Source organism: Mustela lutreola, chromosome 8 (assembly GCF_030435805.1).
Source record: "Mustela lutreola isolate mMusLut2 chromosome 8, mMusLut2.pri, whole genome shotgun sequence".
Taxonomy (NCBI): Eukaryota; Metazoa; Chordata; class Mammalia; order Carnivora; family Mustelidae; genus Mustela; species Mustela lutreola.
The window spans coordinates 99437828-99456959 of NC_081297.1; the positions used below are offsets into that span (position 1 = coordinate 99437828).

Consider the following 19132-nt stretch of genomic DNA (forward strand, 5'->3'; position numbering starts at 1 on the left):
TCTGACAGCCCCCAGTGAGTGAGCTGTCGGGCATGCTGGTGGACAGTTGGAAAATACATGAAGCCAGGGAGTGGAGGGAGGCCCGGCCTCCTGGTGGGCTCTGAGTCACACAGGTCACCCCGGGCTGGCCTGCTCGGCCTGTCACCGTCAGCTGTCTGTCTTGTCTGTCTCTCATGCTGCACAGCCAGCCTGGGGCTCACAGATGGGAACTGCCATTTACAAGCTCACTGGCAAAATCAACTTGCAGGTGAAGAAAACCCACAGACCGGGTAGGTTACCTTTGCTTCTGAGTCCGATGGCATCTGGGCTGTTGGGAGGACGAGGAGCCTCCACGTGGGTTCAATGGTCTCTGCCTTTGATGTGCTAGAAAGACCCAGGCGTTCTTCAGGGCTGGGGTAAATGCTTCAGGGGGCTCTGCTGTTTCAGTTCCTCATCATCTGAGTTCATTTATCAGCCTCTTCACAAACCAGCTTTATTTCTTGGAGGCAAATGTGCTTTTGAATTTCACACAAGTCCGATGAAGGATGGAGACACCAGAGCCATGTGCGTCTTTCTATTACAGGACAGCTCAGTAAGTTAAACTTTCCAGAACAGATGGAACAGTAACGCCAGCATTATTGTGACCAGTTATAAATATCAAAGACATGTGTTTTGCAGTTCAGATTCTTCCTGAAAGGGCTCAAGGACTTTTAAGCTTTAGTCCACAGCTCCCAAATCTTTCTTGAGGAGCAATGGAAAAATGCGTTCAGGCTTGCAGCGCTGGAGGGAGAATGGTTGGTGGGGGTTGGTGCTCAGGTGGAGGGGCGCGCCTGGGAATGCGTGGGAAAGCCTCGGGTTCATAAAGTGGGCAGATGCTGGTTTTGGGTCCCCAGCATTATATTAATGCATTTGCCACACTGTATCATGAGGGTTGCTTCCTGTACCCTTTCCTCCCGCCGAGGGCAGAGGCTGAGCCTTCCGGTAACGGTCTAATGAGCCCTGGGATGACGTAGGCACTAGTATTTTTGGTATGTATTTAAGAATGTATACCTGCATGAGGAATAAGTCTCTGCAAATTAGTTGAGTTTGACTCTAGAGGTTCTGGTTTCTAGGTCACTTCTGGATGCTATTTTGTAAGCCAGGGCCCTGTTACCCTCCTATGGGTTTGATCGGGGGATCAGCACACAAAACATTTTGATGATACAGACTGCTTTATCCTTGGCTAGAATTGAAAACTACGAGTGGATCCCCACTCTTCATTTTCCTGCAGGGTTTTTCTTACCCGGATAATACTACTTTAATGGGTGAAGTTATTTCATAATAAGGTCCCTTAAAGACTTCATAATATAAAGGATTCATTACTAGACTAGTATTGTGAGAATTCTAATTGCCGGTGAACAGAGTTGTAGAATTTCTTATCTATGTGTTGTAAAATGGCTGAAAGAGCTCTTTTTAAAGACATTTACATTGGAAAACCGTTTGGCAGTTCCTCAAAAAATTAAACAGAGTTACCATATGACCCAGCAATTTCATTCTTAGGAATGGAAACCACCCATTGTCTATTAACCGATAAGTAGATAAAATGTGGTCCTTGCAGGCAATGAAACATTATTTTTAAAAAAGAAAGAAAGAAATATTACTCAACAATAAAAAAGAATGAAATTCTGGGGCGCCTGGGTGGCTCAGTGGTTAAGCCTCTGCTTTCGGCTCAGGTCATAATCTCAGGGTCCTGGGATTGAGCCCCCACCTCGGGCTCTCTGCTCAGCAGGGAGCCTGTTCCCCTCCCCCTCCCCGCCTCTCTGCCTACTTGTGATCTCTGCCTGTCAAATAAATAAATAAAATCTTTAAAAAAAAGAATGAAATTCTGACACATACCACCACCTGCTGGGTGAAAAAAGCCAGATACAAAAGGCCACAGATTGTATGATTCCATTCATGGGAAACATCCAAAAAAAGGCAAGTACACAGAAATTAGATTTGTGGTTGCCAGGGGCTAGAGGAAGAAGGAAATAGTCTGTGACTGCTCACAGGCAACAGGTAAGGGTTTTGTTCTTGGGGTAAATGAGTGTTCTGGAATTAGATCACGGTTGCACAACTCTACTCTTTAACATGGTGAATTTTACATTATGTGAACTTTATCTCAGTCGAAGAACTGAAAAAAGAAAAACAGAGTAGCCTAATCCGCTGTCTTTGTGAAATATATTCCATTTAGATTTCAGTGAAGGCCTGTTAGTCCAGGTTTAAAGGGCTCTGCATACTGTTGTGAACAAACAGGCCTCTCACAAACACATGTTCATTGCTCCGGGTCAGACGCTGGCTTTTGGTTTTGGAGGCTTCATTTCCCTCTGCCACATGCATCTAAGCAGGAACCTCATGTGCTCTGTCTTTCAGAGGGTAAATATATATGTCATTCTTACTGCCGAGACTTGGTTCATCTGGATTATCCCCCAAATGGGAAATTACCAAGCCGCGTGCCAGCTTGTGAAGTGAGACGCTCAAGCGGAAAGCACACTCAGGTAGGCGCTGTTGGCTGATGTTCTGGGTTCAGGAGTACCATCTCGCACACGCCAGATGATGGTCTTTTTACCCCCGTAGCATCCCTGAGTGTCTCCACAGGCTCCACATAGCCCGTGTCCAGTATCTGCCGTTTCTCCTGGCCTCAGGGCCTGCCCAATCAGAAGCTGGACTATGGGTTGTGATTTTAGAAATAACCTGATAGAATGGCTTGATGGTTCATCCCACAGATCTGGGGTGAGAGCTGGGGCTCGTCGCAGCTCTGAGTGGGGTCTTGTTGCGAACACGTGGGTCAGTTGTGTCTGCATCTGATGAGGAACCTTGCAGGAGTGCCCTGCTGGGGAACCCACCCGCGCGGTCATGGGACCGTCAAAGCAAGACTCACTAGATAGGAGGTAGAGATCCACTCCTGTAGATCCCCAGCCAGGTCCCTACCAGTGCCTCCACCCTGCTGTCCTCCCCTGCCTTGCTGAGATTTTCCAAAGGAAGGGGGTGCGACTGGCCCTGTTGCCGGCTCCTCCAGAAGCGCCAGAAGCTCGACTATTTCTAGCATCTTCTTTCCTGACCCATCAAGATTGTTTGTTCTGCTTGTTCATTTGTTTTTTTGTCAGAGGATTGAGTTGACACTTGCCTTGGATGATCTCTGATTCTCTCCTCAGTTTCTGGGAGCTCACTGCTGTATCTGAATAGGATTCCTGAAAGTGGGCAAGGATTTGCTTTCTTTCATATGTGAATAACACTACTATTCAATTTGCACCACCTCCCCACCCACCCCCCCACGCCCAGGCTGATTCCTCATTGCTCCCTGACCAGTGCTGAGTACAAAAGACCGGATCCCTGGTTTTTTCTGCAACAAAGTTAACTCTTGTTCAGTTAACTCTGCTGTTGTGCAGAGTTTGTTCAGTGTGTGTGGCTCACATCTGCGGAGTTCCCATTGGACTTAATGACACTTGGCACGGGCACAGGGCGCAAATGGGGATTCTGTAAAGGGCACGGAGACTAGCTTTTCTGGCAAACTGACAGCTTCATTTTAAGTAATGACTGATGTGCATTTTACAACTGGAGCCTATTGGAGTTCCTGCGAAGTTGTGTCAGCCTTAGAACTAACTTCAGAACATGCCTTCATCTCAAAGAAGAAAAGCTTGGATTAGGGATGCAGTTTGTAATTTAATAGGATGTCTTTAGAGCGAGCAGAAAAGATAATAGACGTATTATGAGAAGCTCTAGAGAGAACAAATATATTCTTGTTGGGCTTGTTGGGCTTGGAGGAAAAAAAACTGTAGAGTTCAAGTGCGAGGTTTAAACAAATGCTTTAAGAAGTTTCTCAGAAGCTACCTGAGCTACAAGTGCTTGAATCATTTACATTCTTTTCTTGTATAGATCATTTTTTCTTGTATAGATTTTTTTTAAAGTTAATACTGAGTTCTCTAAAAGTTTTAGAAAATGATAATTTGATACTTATTTTAGTTCTGTAATTTCAAATTGTAGAATGTAAGATTTAGAAGTTGACATTTTGGGGAGTCCCAGATTTGGTTTGCAAGATGGAATCACACAGAACATTATGAAAACAGTCTTCCCAGCTGGCTGAGGATAAAATTCCTCCGTATTAGAGTAAGAATAACCTCCAACTGGGAATGCCACTCTAGTAGATCATTCTCTGTATGTACCTTTCCAGGATAGTGACATGGACCTGTCCTGCGGTGATGAGAAGCATATTAGAGCTTGAATATTTCTTCTCATAAGGCACACCCAAAATGTGGTGTTATAAAACATCGTTTTAACATTCTACCTAATCAATCTACTCCTGTGAACTGGGATTTAATACTCTGATTTTCTCTTACTGGCTGATGTGTAATTGTTCCAAAGTCATTAACAGGATTCTGAGTGTTGGCAATATCTCTAGCCTCAGGAAATTAACCTTTTGAAAGTGTGTATCAGCTGATTGTGTTACAAGATCTCTCAGTCTAATTATAATCCCCAATGCTGTTGGCCTTGGCCACTGATAGTAAAAGAAACTGCAGAATGGCTTTAATTAGTAGAAGACCCTTGAAAAGAACAATTCAAGCAGAATCTCCTGGAAACAATAGAATTTGGCCAAAGAACCAAGAAATGAATTCCTCCCTCTTGTTTTCCTGCTGCTTTCTGTTATGGTGAGGACTTTGAAAGATGGTTGGAAAGCACTTTTCAACTATAAACCACGTATATATTTTTTTAGAGATTTTATTTATTTGAGAGGAAATGAGAGACCACGGGCAGAGTGAAAAAGCAGAAGAGAATCAAGCTCTCTGCTGAGCAAAGAGCCTGATGCTGGACTCGATCCCAGGACCCTGAGATCATAACCTTAGCCGAAGGCAGATGTTTAACCAATAGAGCCACCCAGGCACCCTCAACTATAAGCCATATTTTAAAACATATTTAGTTATTTATCTTTAGGTTTTGATATAACCTGTTTGGTTTCTATATTCAATACTATGAAGATTTGATTGATTTGCAAATCAAAAAAAATTTTTTTAAGATTTTATTTATTTATTTGACAGAGCACAAGTAGTCAGAAAGGCAGGCAGGGGGTGGGGTGGGGTGGAGTGGAGAATTAGGCTTTCTGCTGAGCAGATAGCCCAATGGGGACTCAATCCCAGGACCCTGGGATCATGACCTGAGCTGAAGGCAGAGAGGCTTTAACCCACTGAGCCACCCAGGTGCCCCAAAATCAAATTGTTTTTATATTCCATATAGTTTAGCGATTATGAAAATAATACATGATAATGATAGAAATTTTGGAAAACGTAAGAAAGTGAAAAGAAAGAAAGCGGGGTGCCGCCTGGCTTAGTCAGTAGTGTGCAACTCTTGATCTCAGGGTTGTGAATTCAATCCCCATGTTGGGTGTGGAGCTGATGTACCCAAAAATGATCACTCAGTATTTCAGTACCTTTCTTTCCTGTTTTTAAAGTGTCTATTGCCTATATGTATTTCTCATAAAATTGGAAGCATTTGATCAATAGATATCATATAGCTTTACTCTTCATTATACTGTGACCATTTTTCCACCCTGTGTTCTCTGAAAACATGATCTCAAAGATAAAATATTTCATCTTATTAATGTTTTACACTTGATTTAGTAACTGTTTCTTTTAATGTTGTCTTACTATTATAAAAAAAAGAAAAAAGCTGCCATAACATATTTGTATGCAAATCTTTTTGCATGTTTCCATTTATTTCCTTAATACAGATTTTCTAAAAAGAATTATTTGGTCAATGGCTTCATGGCTCTTGATACAAACGGCCAAATTCTTTTTTTTTTTTTTTTTAAGATTTTATTCATTTATCAGAGAGAGAGAGGGGGAGAGAGCGAACACAGGCAGACAGAATGGCAGGCAGAGGCAGAGGGAGAAGCAGGCTCCCCGCCGAGCAAGGAGCCCGATGCAGGACTCGATCCCAGGACGCCGGGATCATGACCTGAGCTGAAGGCAGCTGCTTAACCAACTGAGCCACCCAGGCGTCCCCAAACGGCCAAATTCTTTAACAGAAAGTTTGTGTCAGTTTACACCCTTACCAGCCATTCCTGAGCCGACTTATCTCCGTATAAATTCACCTGCATTCTCCTGCATAATGTATTCCATTAAAAAAAATTTTTTTTTAGGCACGCCTGGCTGGCTCAGTCAGTTAAGCGTCTGACTTTTGATTTCAGCTCAGGGCGTGATCTCAGGGTTGTGAGATGGAGCCTCATGATCAAGCCAGAGTCAGACTCCCTGCTCAGTGGGGAATCTGCTTCCCCCTCTGTCTCTTCTCTCCCTCCCCCAACCCCAAAATCCTGCTCATTCTCTCTCACATAAATAAGTAAATAAAATGTCAAAAAAAATTGTTTAAAGGCTTATTCTCTTAAGATTTGGAGGATGAGGTTGGGTCTATTCTAATTTTTCAAAAATTGTGATTATTAGTAAAGCTAAGACCCAGAAAAATTGATGATTTTGTGATTCAGTCTGGTCTTTCTCAGAAAGGAGAAAGACCTTTTATGCAAAGGATATGAGGTTCACAATTGCTTGTCTTCCTGATTTTCTGAGGGCAGATCTCTTCCAAAGTAGGGCAGGAGATGGCAGGTCTGCATGAGCTAGTAGAAAAGCAAAGTACAAGGACGCCTGGGTGGCTCAGTGGGTTAAGCGTCTGCCTTTGGCTCAGGTCATGATCCCAGGGTCCTGGGATCAAGTTCCACATCCTTGGGGCACCTGGGTGGCTCAGTGGGTTAAGCCGCTGCCTTCGGCTCGGGTCATTGATCTCAGGGTCCTGGGATCGAGTCCCGCATCGCCTGCTTCTCTCTCTCTCTCTCTGCCTGCCTCTCCATCTACTTGTGATTTCTGTCAAATAAATAAATAAAATCTTAAAAAAAAAAAAAAAAAAAAAAAAGTTCCACATCCTTGCTCAGCGATGGGTCTGCTTCTGCCTCTGCCTGCTGTTCTCCTTGCTTGTGCTTGCTCTCTCGTTCTCTCTCTCTGACACATAAATACATAAAATCTTTAAAAGGGGGGGGGGGGAAAGGAAGGAAAAGAAAAGAAAAGGAAGGTACAGAAGCCGACCACCACTTGTGTTTCTGGTTGAGGCAAGGCGGGAACTGTAAGGATGAAGGGTGTTGAAAGAGATGTAGGTGATTAGAAAAACAGCCCCAGGTATTAAAATCCCTGAGGAGCTTGACAAAATGTGAGAAGTTGTCTGTTCCTCTTTCACCTCTAGATCCCACAGGCCACAAAGTCATTCTTAAGTCGTTGTCTGTTTGGTTTCCTGGGTTTAGCATTTTACATTCTCAACGTTTCTACTTGCTCCCCATACAGCAGCAAGGACAAGCTTCAACCCTGTGAACTTGCCATTTCATGGGTCAGAAATGGCCGACTACCCCCAGCTGGTTTCACAGGGCTCAAATAGGGAATCCTTCTTCATGATCCTCAGTTAATGGTACCATTTTGTGACGGGGGCACCTGTCGCATGGCCTCCGCCCTGCCCTTCCCGGGCAGGTGCAGACCGGTGGTTAACAGTCGGGCGGAGGCTTCTTCTCTTCCGGCCCGGCTGGAGGGCGAGGTCGGCGGAGTCGGCGCTGTTGGTGGCACCTCCGCCACCAGAGGGTGCTGTAGCACCGGTTACCGGACGTTTGCCCGCTTCCAGGGGAAAACAGTAAATATGTAGTCATTGCTAGTGCTTAACTGTGCCTTTATGGGCAAAACTAGGGTGTAAACATAGCATATCATTATTATTTGTATTTTTAACATGAACCAAACTTCCGTGTGCTTGCCACCTGTTACTTCTTTCGTGCTTGCCGCAATTCTATCAGCAAAATACTATTTTTATTTTTACAGACGAGGAGATTGAAGCAGAGGACAAACCGTTTTACAAATGAGAAAAAATAAAACAGATTTTATCCACAGGCTCAATCCTCTTAAGGCATTCTTTCCTTCCCTTCCTCTTTTTTTCTGTTCCTACTGACAAGGCAAAGGAGATAAATCCTTGTTTAAAAAAAAAAAAAAAAAAGCTTGGGGTGCCTGGGTGGCTCAGTGGGTTAAGCTTCCTCTGCCTTCAGCTTGGGTCATGATCTCAGGGTCCTGGGCTTGAGCCGCACATTTGGGCTCCCTCCTCAGTGGGGAGCCTGCTCCCCCCCCCCCACTCTCTGCCTGCCTCTCTGCCTACTTGTGATCTCTCTCTCTCTCTCTCTGTCAAATAAATAAATAGGGCGCCTGGCTGGCTCAGTGGGTTAAGCTGCTGCCTTCGGCTCAGGTCATGATCTCAGGGTCCTGGGATCGAGTCCTGCATCGGGCTCTCTGCGCAGCAGGGAGCCTGCTTCCTCTCTCTCTCTGTCTGCCTCTATGCCTACTTGTGATCTCTCTCTGTCGAATAAATAAATAAAATCTTAATAAATAAATTAAAACTTAATAAAAAAAAAGAAAGAAAGAAAGAAAGGGAAAATAGCTGGAGCTCATTCCCTAGACAGACTCTCGTACCCTGGCAGACTCTCCAGCCCTGTCTGCCTGCTGCTAAAGCAATAGGGCAACTGGCCGTCCCCATGCCTGGTCCCACACATTTCTCAGGCTCCTGCTTCTGTGACTCCTTTCCCCTTCAACCTTGCCAGAAATGATTGATCTTGGTTTCACCCTTATTCAAATTCTGAGGGGCAGACGGCAGACTAGAGACAATGCTAGGACCTTCCATAGCCCTCAAAGATGGCGGCTCTCCTTCTTCCTACAGCACTTTACAGTATGTGCTCAGACTACCCACACGCTATGACCGAGGGCCAGATCCAAGCTGAACCCCTCCACTAGCTGGGTGGCCTTGGTTAAGTCATTTAACCTCATCCATCACATTTATTCAACAAATCTAGTACTATCTCATTCTTAATATTTTTGTGGAGATTTGTTCAGCACATAGGAAAGTCCTTAGTCCAGGGGCTGGGAGAAAACTATTCAATTAAGGTTCGCTAATACTACCATTTTCCATACTTCTCCCAACAACCTATAAAGTAAGCTTTTAGCAGAGAACCTGGCGTAGAGCAGATGTGTTGAGTGCTGGTGGTTAACAGAAGAGAAGTCTGAGTTTCCAAGAGACCAGCCAAAGCTCAACAGGTAGCATTTTAACTACAACCTATTTTCAAAATTGTTTTCAGTTTTTTGGTAGGCAAGACTGAGAGACATTATTTTCAGATAGATTACAAAAGGCACGCAGCACTGTGAGCCCCACCTTACAGAAAAGCCAGAGGTCTTCCAACAGCCTTCAGAAAAGGCCTGGTGTTTGTTACCTGAGGTTCCAATAACACAATCCCACCCTGACCCCAGATTTAGGGGATCCTTAAAGTTAATCTCATTTAAATATTGTAATGTGACTCTGAACAATTAGCATTTTTGTTAGGCTTTGATTATTTTTTTAAAATATGGGAAAATAAAATATATGTATTTATACTATACTTACAGATATAAGTATATATACCATATTATTAGTATAATGTATTCATATAACTAGATCTATTTATACTTGTGTAATTTATATACTTATATTTATATGCAATATAAATATATAGGAGAATATAATTTTGTGGACTGGGGGTCATGGTTGGAAGGGGGAGAGAGGAAAAAATAAAGTGTGGTGAGAAGGTCAAGAACTAAGGCAAGAAATTGGAACCCTGGGCTTCATTGTCCTTTTTTCCAAGATGAGCAACTTGGATTCTACTTCTAAAGTCCTGTGATTTAGGGGCACCTGAGTAGCTCAGTCGTTAAACGTATCCCTTGCCTCCGATCATGATCCCAGGGTCCTGGAACTAAGCCCTGCGTTAGACTTTGCACTAAGTGGGAAGTTTCCCAGAGATTCATATTCTCTCTCTCTCTCTCCTCCTCCTCCTCCTCCCCCTCCCCCTCCCTCCCTCCCTCCTCTCCCTACCCAACCTCAATAGCTCTCTAAAAGAAATAAATCTTAAGAAAGAAAAAAAAAAGTCCTTTGATTTGAATATTTTCTTTCTACCACTATCCTGCTGATCTTTCTACATGCTCTCTTAGATATTACACAGTGTTGGGTGCCTGGGTGGCTCAGTGGGTTAAGCCTCTGCCTTCCGCTCAGATCATGATCTCAGGGTCCTGGGATCAGGACACCTTGGGCAGGCTCCCTGCTCAGTGGGGAGTCTGCTTCTCCCTCTCCCTCTGCCCTTACCCCTCCCCGCTTGTGCTCACTCATGCACGTGCTCTCTCTCTCCCAAAATAAAACCTTTAAAAATATATATATTACATGGTGCTTTATGTTCTCAGTACCAGCTTTAGAGATCTGCAAGTTGTTAGCTTTTTCTTCCCAGGGACTTTATTAATATACACTTAAAAGGCTGGCTCAATAATGACATTAGGTTCAGTCACTAAAGAGAAGAGGTCAAGTGATTTTGTGGAATAAAACTGAGCAATAAATAGGAAGGAAACAGCTGTGTGTCTAAGGGCTTCTGGGGTGCGGGACTGCTGCACAGTGAGAGGGGGCCCCTGAGGGGGGGTCACGTGGCCCCTGGCACTCAACAGCGTTTGTGGAAATTGTGCTGCTCCTGAAGTATGGCTAAGAAATTTGGAATTTTTACTAAGAATTATAGTAAAGTATATGCTTCGGGACCCTGTGTCCTTCATGAGTAGAAATATGCTATTTGGGGTTAAGAAACATTTGATGCTTGAGGTGCCCAGCTTGAGGTGCTCAGTAGAGCATGCGACTCTTGGTCTCAGGGTCTCAATTAGTGCAAGCCCCAAGTTGGGAAAAAAAAAGAAAAGAGAGAGAGAAACATCTGATGCTCAATCAAGTCCACAGAAGCACCACATCTCAGAGAGAGGACCTTGGGTGTCAGTTAGCCTGACCTCCTTCTCAGTCAGGCTTGCAACCTGAAGCAGATGACCATCCAGTCTCCACTTCAACATTTCCCCTAAAGGGTAGCTTATTAATTTAAGGAGTCTCCAGTGTAGTTAGGGCTATAGACTTCTTGATGCTGGGCACAACTTTGTCTCCCTACAGTTGTAGCCCAATGGCCCAACGCTTGATCCAAGGAACAAAACAGAACTTCTACTTTTTCACACTCCTGACCATCTCCTTCTTCTCTGGGTCATTGCTCCTCTTAAAATATAAGGAAAACAGGGGCGGGGTGCCTGGGTGGCTCAGTCGTTAAGCATCTGCCTTAGGCTCAAGTCATGATCCCAGCTCCTGGGATGCAGCCTGGCATTGGGCTCCCTGATCGGCTGGGAGTCTGCTTCTCCTTCTCCCACTCTTCCTGCTTGTGTTCCCTCTCTTGCTGTCTCTCTCTCTGTGTCAAATAAAGAGATGGATAATAAATAAATAAATAAATAAATAAATAAACTTTTAAAAAGGAAAACAGGCAGGAGCACACGGCTGGCTCTGTTGGCAGAGCATGAGACTCTTGATCTCAGGGTTGCAAGTTTGAGCCCCATGTTGGGTGTAGAGATTACTTAAAAATACCATCTTTAAAAAAATATCGATAGATAGAGGTAGATATGCAGAGTCACTGCTGTCAGAATGCAGAGGAATCTGCTTGAAAGCCTTTCTGAAGTGCAGAATTTGAGTAAAGATAAAAACAGGAATGAAGAGTTTCCAGGAGGTGTCATGACCAAGTGAGCTTAAGAGCTGTCAACAAACTGGCAGTTCCTATAGGACCACCTTAAGGAGATCCTGGTCTGGCTTCAGGCTCAGTTCAGCTGATCAGATTCAATAAGTATTTATTCCATCTCCATTCTGTGTAGGACACTGGTGATTTTGGCACAGCCCTGTCCTCAAGGAGTTCATGACCTAGCAAGTAATCTTATCTAAAATAGCGGCTAGGTCACTCTCTATCCCGGCACCCTGCTTCTTGTCTTCAGGCACTTCTTTCTAGAAATATTTATTGATTGCCAACCATGTGATCAGAATAGACAAAAATCCCTGCCTTTGGGGAGCTTATATTTTGGGGGGAGAAACACAGACTATCAACAGGAAATAAACAGTTCAATAGGTACTGATAAGTGCTTTGAAGAAAAGAAGTAGAAAAAGGATAAGAGAATCTGGAGTGCCCAGGGGTGGTGGTTTTCAGTGTGGGCTAGATGGGTTTCATTGCAGAGGTGACATCTGAGAAAGACGGGAATGTGAGGGTGAGCCCTGTGGCTGACTGGGACGAGCACTGCAGACAGAGGGAACAGCTGGAGGACGGCTGGGGCGGGAGTGCGGCTGGCCTTTCGGAAGCCAGTGTGGCTGGAGGAGAGGGAGTGGAGAGGAGAAAAATAAGGGGAAAAGAGTAGGGGGAATGGTGGGGTGATTTTGGCTTTTATTCTAAGAGTAAATCCGCTAAACAGATTTTGGCTTTTATTCTGGGTGAAATGGAGAACCACCACATGGTTTTGGATAAAGAGTGACATGTTCAAAATTTCCTTTTAAAAGGATCACTGGTGGGGCACCTGGCTGGCTCAGTCAGTGGAGCATGCAACCCTTGATCTTGGGGGCATGAGTTCAAGCCCCTCATGGGGGGGGGGTTAATTTGCTTAAAAAAAGGTACAAAAAAGATTGTACCTTTGTTATACCATCAAAAGTCTCCATCATAGGGACACCTGGCTGGCTCAGTCGGGAGCATGTGACTCTTGATGGCATGGCTGTTAATTTTGACCCTAGTTGGGTGTGGATATTACTTAAAAACATATTTTTTTCATCTTTTTTTTTTTTAATCTCCATCGTAGGGGCACCTGGGTGGCTCCATCAGTTGCGTGTCTGACTTTGGCTCAGGTCGTGAACTCAGGGTCTTGGGATCAAGCCCTGCATCGGGCTCCCCACTTGGAGAGGAGTCTGCTTATACCTCTCCCTCCCCCTCCACTCCTCCCCCTGCTCCTGCTTGCTCTGTCTCTCTCAAATAAATACATAAAATCTTTAAAAAAAAAAGTCTCCGTCATAAAGTAGATGAGTGAGACTTCATGATACACTTCTTTGTTTATTTAGATCTTCAAAAAAAAAAAAAAAAGAAAAGAAAAGAAATTAAAATGGGATTAGACAAGCAAGACATGTACTATGGGGAGTGCCTGGCTGGCTCAGCTGGTGGAGAATTGATCTCAGGGTTGTAAGTTTGAGACCCATGTTGGGTAGAGAGATAACTTAAAAATCGGGATGCCTGGGTGTCTCAGTTGGTTAAGTGGCTGCCTTTGGCTCGGGTCATGATCCCAGCGTCCTGGGATTGAGTCCCACATCAGGCTTCTTGCTCGGCAGGGAGCCTGCTTCTCCCTCTGCCTCTGCCAACCACTCTGCCTGTGCTCACTCTCTCTCTCTAACAAAAAAAAATAAAATCCTTAGGGGCACCTAGGTGGCTCAGTTAGTTAAGCATCTAGCTGTTGATTTTGGCTCAGATGATGATCTCAGAGTCGTGAGATTGGGCCCTGAGTCAGGCTCCACACTGGGCAGGGAGCCTGCTTAAGATTCTCTCTCTCTCTCTCCCTCCCCCTTTGCCCTCCCCCCAGTCCCGCCCCACCACTAGCTCTTGAGCATGCTCTCCTTCTCTCTCTTAAAAATTAATTAAAGTTCTTTTTAAAATTTTTCTTAAAGATTTTATTTATTTATTTGAAAGAGAAATCATGGACAAGAGTACAAGCAGGGGGAGCAACAGAGGGAGAGAGAGGAGTGGGTTCCTCACTGAGCAGGGGCTCCATCCCAGGACCCTGGGATCATGACCTGAGCCGAAGGCAGATGCTTAACTGATTGGGTCACCCAGGCACCCCTAAATTTAACCTTTTAAAAAAATTATTGTGGGACCATCTATGAAGGGGAGCAAGCCAGGGGAAGTGGAAAGAGACTTCCAGTAGCAATGCAGACACCTGAAGAGGAAGGAGTAGGGGAAGGAAGAGCCTGAGACTACAACAGAGTTCTGAGAAATCTGAGTTGAGAATCCTTGAGTCAATTAAAAAATGGACTAAAATCGGGGCACCTGGGTGGCTCAGTGGGTTAAAGCCTCTGCCTTCAGCTCAGGTCGTGATCTCAGGGTCCTGGGATCGAGTTCTGCATCCGGCTCTCTGCTCAGCAGGGAGCCTGCTTCCTCCTCTCTCTGCCTGCCTCTCTGCCTGCTTGTGATCTCTGTCTGTCAGATAAATAAAATATTTTTTTAAAAAATGGACTAAAATCAAATCTTGCCATTTACAACAACATGGATGACCCCAGAGGGCATTACACTAAGTGAAATAAGCTAGACACAGAACGACAAACACCACAGACGCCCACTTACATGAGGAATAAAAATAGTCCAACTCATGGAAGCAGAGAGTAAAATGGTGGTCGGGCGGCTGGGGATATGGGGAAGTATTAGCCAAAGGGTATCAAGTTTCAGTTCGGCAAAATGAATAAATAGGTACCGGGCACCTGGCTGGCTCAGGAGTAGAGCATGGGACTCTTGATCTTGGGGTTGTGAGTCCAAGCCCCACCTTGGACATATAGCTTACTTTAAAAATAAAAAAAATTAAAAAGTGAGAAAATAGGGCGCCTGGGTGGCTCAGTGGGTTAAGTCGCTGCCTTCAGCTCAGGTCATGATCTCAGGGTACTGGGATCGAGTCCCGCATCGGGCTCTCTGCTCAGCAGGGAGCCTGCTTCCCTCTCTCTCTCTCTCTGCCTGCCTCTCCATCTACTTGTGATTTCTCTCTGTCAAATAAATAAATAAAATCTTTAAAAAAAAAAAAAAAGTGAGAAAATAAAAAACAATGAAGATCTTCTAGAGATCTGCAGTATGGCACAGTGTCTGTAGTGAAAACTTTTGTATTTTATATTTTATACTTTAAAATTTGCTAAGAGAGGGTGCCTGGGTGGCTCAGCTGTTTAAGCCTCTGCCTCCAGCTCAGGTCATGATCCCAGGGTCCTGGAATGAAGTCCTGCATGGGGCTCCTTGCTCAGCGGGGAATCTGTTTCTCCCTCTGCCTCTCCTTTTGTTTCTCCCCCTGCTCATGCTCTCCCTCTCTCTCAAATAAGTAAATAAAATCTTTAAAATTTGCTAAGAAGGTAGATTTTATGTTAAGTGTTCCTATCACAAAATAATGACGATGATAAAAAGGGCAGGAGGAAACTTCTGGAGGTGGTGGATACATTTATGACCTAAATTGTGATGAGGGGTATATGGGTATATCTGCAAACTCATCAGGCTGTATGCATTAAACAGGTACAGTTTTGTTATATATATATATATATATATATATATATATATATATATGCATGCCAGTCATACCTCAATAAAATGGTTTTTTAACAAATCAAAAGGTTGGAAACAGGGCGCCTGGGTGGCTCAGTGGGTTAAGCGGCTGCCTTCAGCTCAGGTCATGATCTCAGGGTCCTAGGATGGAGTCCCCCATCTGGCTCTCTGCTCAGCAGGGAGCCTGCCTCCCTCTCTCTCTCTCTGCCTGCCTCTCCGTCTACTTGTGATTTCTCTCTGTCAAATAAATAAATAAAATCTTAAAACAAAAAACAAAACAAAACAAAACATAAAAAACACCATCTCTCTACACAATTCCATTAAAAAAAAAAAAAAAAAAGGTTGGAAACAAACAACAAAGTTGTTCGTTAAAGGAGCCAAATCTGGCAAGAAGGGGCTTGTATTAGTCCCCTCCTTGCTCAGTGGTTGGCCGGGAGTAGCCTGTAGGAAGAGTGGTTTCCAGTCCAGTGTGGGGTGGGTCGGGGATGCCCGCAGCCCTGTCCCTCAGTCATGCATGCGCCCCCAGCAGGACATCTGACTGGCGTGTTTTCCTGGCCATCACAGCCTCCCGCCAGGTCCCCTGAAAGCTGCTTATATCATTATTGTTTATATGTCTTGTGAGTCATGGACTAACAAGGCTGGAATGAACTTCAGAGATGTCGTCATTGAATCCCCTCATTTTAAAGATGAAGAAAGAGAGACTCAGAAATTTTATTTTATTTTTTTTTATTTTTATTTTTTTTTTTAAAGATTTTATTTATTTATTTGTCAGAGAGAGAGTGAGTGAGAGCGAGCACAGGTAGACAGAGTGGAAGGAAGAGTCAGAGGGAGAAGCAGGCTCCCTGTGGAGCAAGGAGCCCGATGTGGGACTCGATCCCAGGACGCTGGGATCATGACCTGAGCCGAAGGCAGCTGCTTAACCAACTGAGCCACCCAGACGTCCCGAGACTCAGAAATTTTAAATAAACTTTCCCAAGGTAACACATTTCATATTCCTGGCCGCAGGATTAGGTGCCAGGGGTCCTGACCCGCTGTGCAGGGACAAGCAAAGCTGTGCCTTCCCTTACTCGGAGCTCCGTGGAGGCAGAGAGTCGCAGGTAGTACAACCGAACAGCTCACTGATTCTAGAGTCAGAATGATTATGCAGATATGACCCCTGTATGACGCACTTGTGTAACACTGAGAACACCATATAATGAAAAATACCCCACGGAACCTCCCCGTCCTGCTTTGGGGAGTGGTCTGCACGTTGGCAGCATTTATCTTGTTTATAGAATCCCCTCGGGAGGCGCCTCGGTGGCTCAGGGGGTTAAGCCTCTGCCATTGGCTCAGGTCATGGTCTCAGGATGGTGGGCTGGAGGCCCGCATCGGGCTCTCTGCTCAGCAGGAGCCTGCTTCACCCTCTCTCTGCCTGCCTCTCTGCCTACTTGTGATCTGTCTGTCAAATAAATAAATAAAATCTTTAAAAAAAAATCTCCTCAGACATCTCAGAGAGAAGGACCATTCCAGGCAATTTTGGGGATAGTTCAACTTGGCGTCATCTCCTCCTCTCCCCTCCTCCTCCTCCTCTTTTTCCCATAATGCCTTTCCCACCTTTGCCCCCATCTTTCCCTTCTAAATAAATGACATCTCTCTTTAGTTGAACAACTGTCCAAACTAAAAACATGGGAACCTTCCTCCATTCTTCTTGCCCTTTCTCCCCACATCTAATGAGCAGATTCAGTTGGCTCTATCTCCAAAACACGAACAATGTCTGTCCATTTTTCTTCATGTCCACTGCTGCCACTTGGGTCCCAGCCACCATTGGCTCTCACTTGTACCACTAGGGCGACCTCCTACCATTTTTCCTGCTTCTCTTACATGCAGCAGCAGCCAGAGAATATTTGTAAAATGTCAATCAGATTACATCACACACTCGTTTAAGCAAAATATGCATTTTGCTTAGTGCCCTTTAAGCAAAATATGCATTTGGGGTACGTGAGTGGCTCAGTCAGTAAAACGTCTGACTTTGGCTTAGGTCATGATCTTGGGGTCCTGGGTTTGAGCCCTGTGTCAAGCTCCCTATTCAGCCTGTGTCTGCTTCTCCTTCTCCCACTGCCCCTCCCCCAACTCATGCTCACTCTCTCCCTCAAATAAATAAGTAAAATCCAAAAAAAAAAAAAAAGTAAAATCTGCATTCTTTTTTTTTTTTTTTAAAGATTTTATTTATTTATTTGACAGAGAGAAATCACAAGTAGATGGAGAGGCAGGCATAGAGAGAGGGAAGTAGGCTCCCTGCTGAGCAGAGAGCCCAATGCGGGACTCGATCCCAGGACCCTGAGATCATGACCTGAGCCGAAGGCAGCGGCTTAAACCACTGAGCCACCCAGGCGCCCAAAATCTGCATTCTTTACCATGCCTTACAAAGCCCTTTATGACCTAGGCCCTGCCTACCTTGCTGATCTTGGCTTCTACCACTGCCTTATTCAATCACTGTATAACAGCTCTGCTGACTCTTGTTCTCTCCCTTAAATATGCCAACCTCTGTCCTGAGCTCCTTTGTTTTTCACACTGCTTGGAATTTTCTCCCCAGGACTTCTCTCAACTGGTTCCTGGATTCAGGTTTCACCTTCTCAATGAGGCCTTCCCTGGCCATCCAAACAAAAGTGGTCCACATCCCACCATTATCCTCTAACTATTACCCTGTTTTATCTTTTTCATGCCACTTACCATCCGCTGACTCTAATTTATCTCTTTTCTCCCCCATCTAGAATGTCAGTTTCTCTCTCTCTTTTTTAAAGATTTTATTTTTGAGTAATCTCTACACCCGATGTGAGGCTTGAACTAACAACCCCAAGATCAAGAGTCATATGCTCTAGCCAGTGAGGCAGCCAGGTGCCCCCAGAATGTCAGTTTCATCAGAGAAGGGGCTGTGTCTGTTTAGTTCCTGGCTGCATCTCTAATGCCTGTCTGTCCCAACCTGGTGCAGGCTGGGGTCTCAAAAATTCGTATTGAATGAATGAATGGTGGCTTCCATGTACACAGTCTGTGCACATCCAATGTTGCTGTAGATTTTGGTCATTGACTTAGATGATCTTGGCTTTCAATATTCAACATCCCAATGCTGGAGTTATTGTCTCAAACACTGTCAGTTGTTACTGTTGACTTCAACTCTCAACTGATAGACAATGTTTGCTATTTGACAATGGGGTATGTGTAATTTCAAAAGAGAATGTTTTATAAACAAAATGTGAGGAGCCCCTGCCCTCTGATGACTACTATCCTAATTTTATTGGACTGGGGACTCATAATTTTTTGTTAACTTCTATATTCAGTAAATACCTTCCTCCCTTATCACATTTATACAAGCTGACATCTCTAACAAAGAAGCAGTCATGTTCTTTGAAAAACAATTAGTGTTAAGTCTCAACACTTTTACATAAATTTTTAACAACCTTAAAACTAAATTCAGTATCCATAGGTAATAAAATAAGGTAAACTACAATGATCATGTGAGCAAGAAACAAAATGCTGGTCCATGAGCAGACAAAAATTTCTTCAATTTGGCGGGTAGGTCAGGAGGGTGCTGGGGTGCGGGGGATGACATCGTTTTGTACTGATCACCAGTCCCCAAAGGACTCAAGAGTCTTACTGATGGAACTCTATCCAGAATAAAAGGGGAGGGAAACTTTTCTAAGAATGCTCACCATCTTAGACATTTCTGCTTTCTTCTCCCAAGGAATGTGAACTATCTTGTTTTACATTTTTTTATTCTATCATTTAATCCATTTGCATGGCACTGTTGCAAAGCATTTGAAAAACACATTCCAAAGCAGAATTCACTGGCAGTAAAGCCATTGACTTCAAAATCCAGTGTCCAGCAGGGCCGTGCACCTAATGGGCAACTCAACAAGTGTACTAACCAGATCCAGAAGTCCAGAAAAAATCTTGAAATAAGATGGATCCCTAGGTCCCAATGGC

The 19132-nt window shown here is 44.4% G+C and overlaps 1 long non-coding RNA gene across 1 annotated transcript in view; it reads left to right on the top strand.

Moving 5' to 3' along the window:
• Positions 1-19132, top strand: part of LOC131839099 (uncharacterized) — a 46927-nt gene that overhangs the window by 22701 nt on the left and 5094 nt on the right. Inside the window, exon 2 of the long non-coding RNA XR_009356793.1 lies at positions 2371-2495. This is a non-coding gene — a long non-coding RNA (uncharacterized LOC131839099). The remainder of the gene's footprint in view (positions 1-2370; positions 2496-19132) is intronic.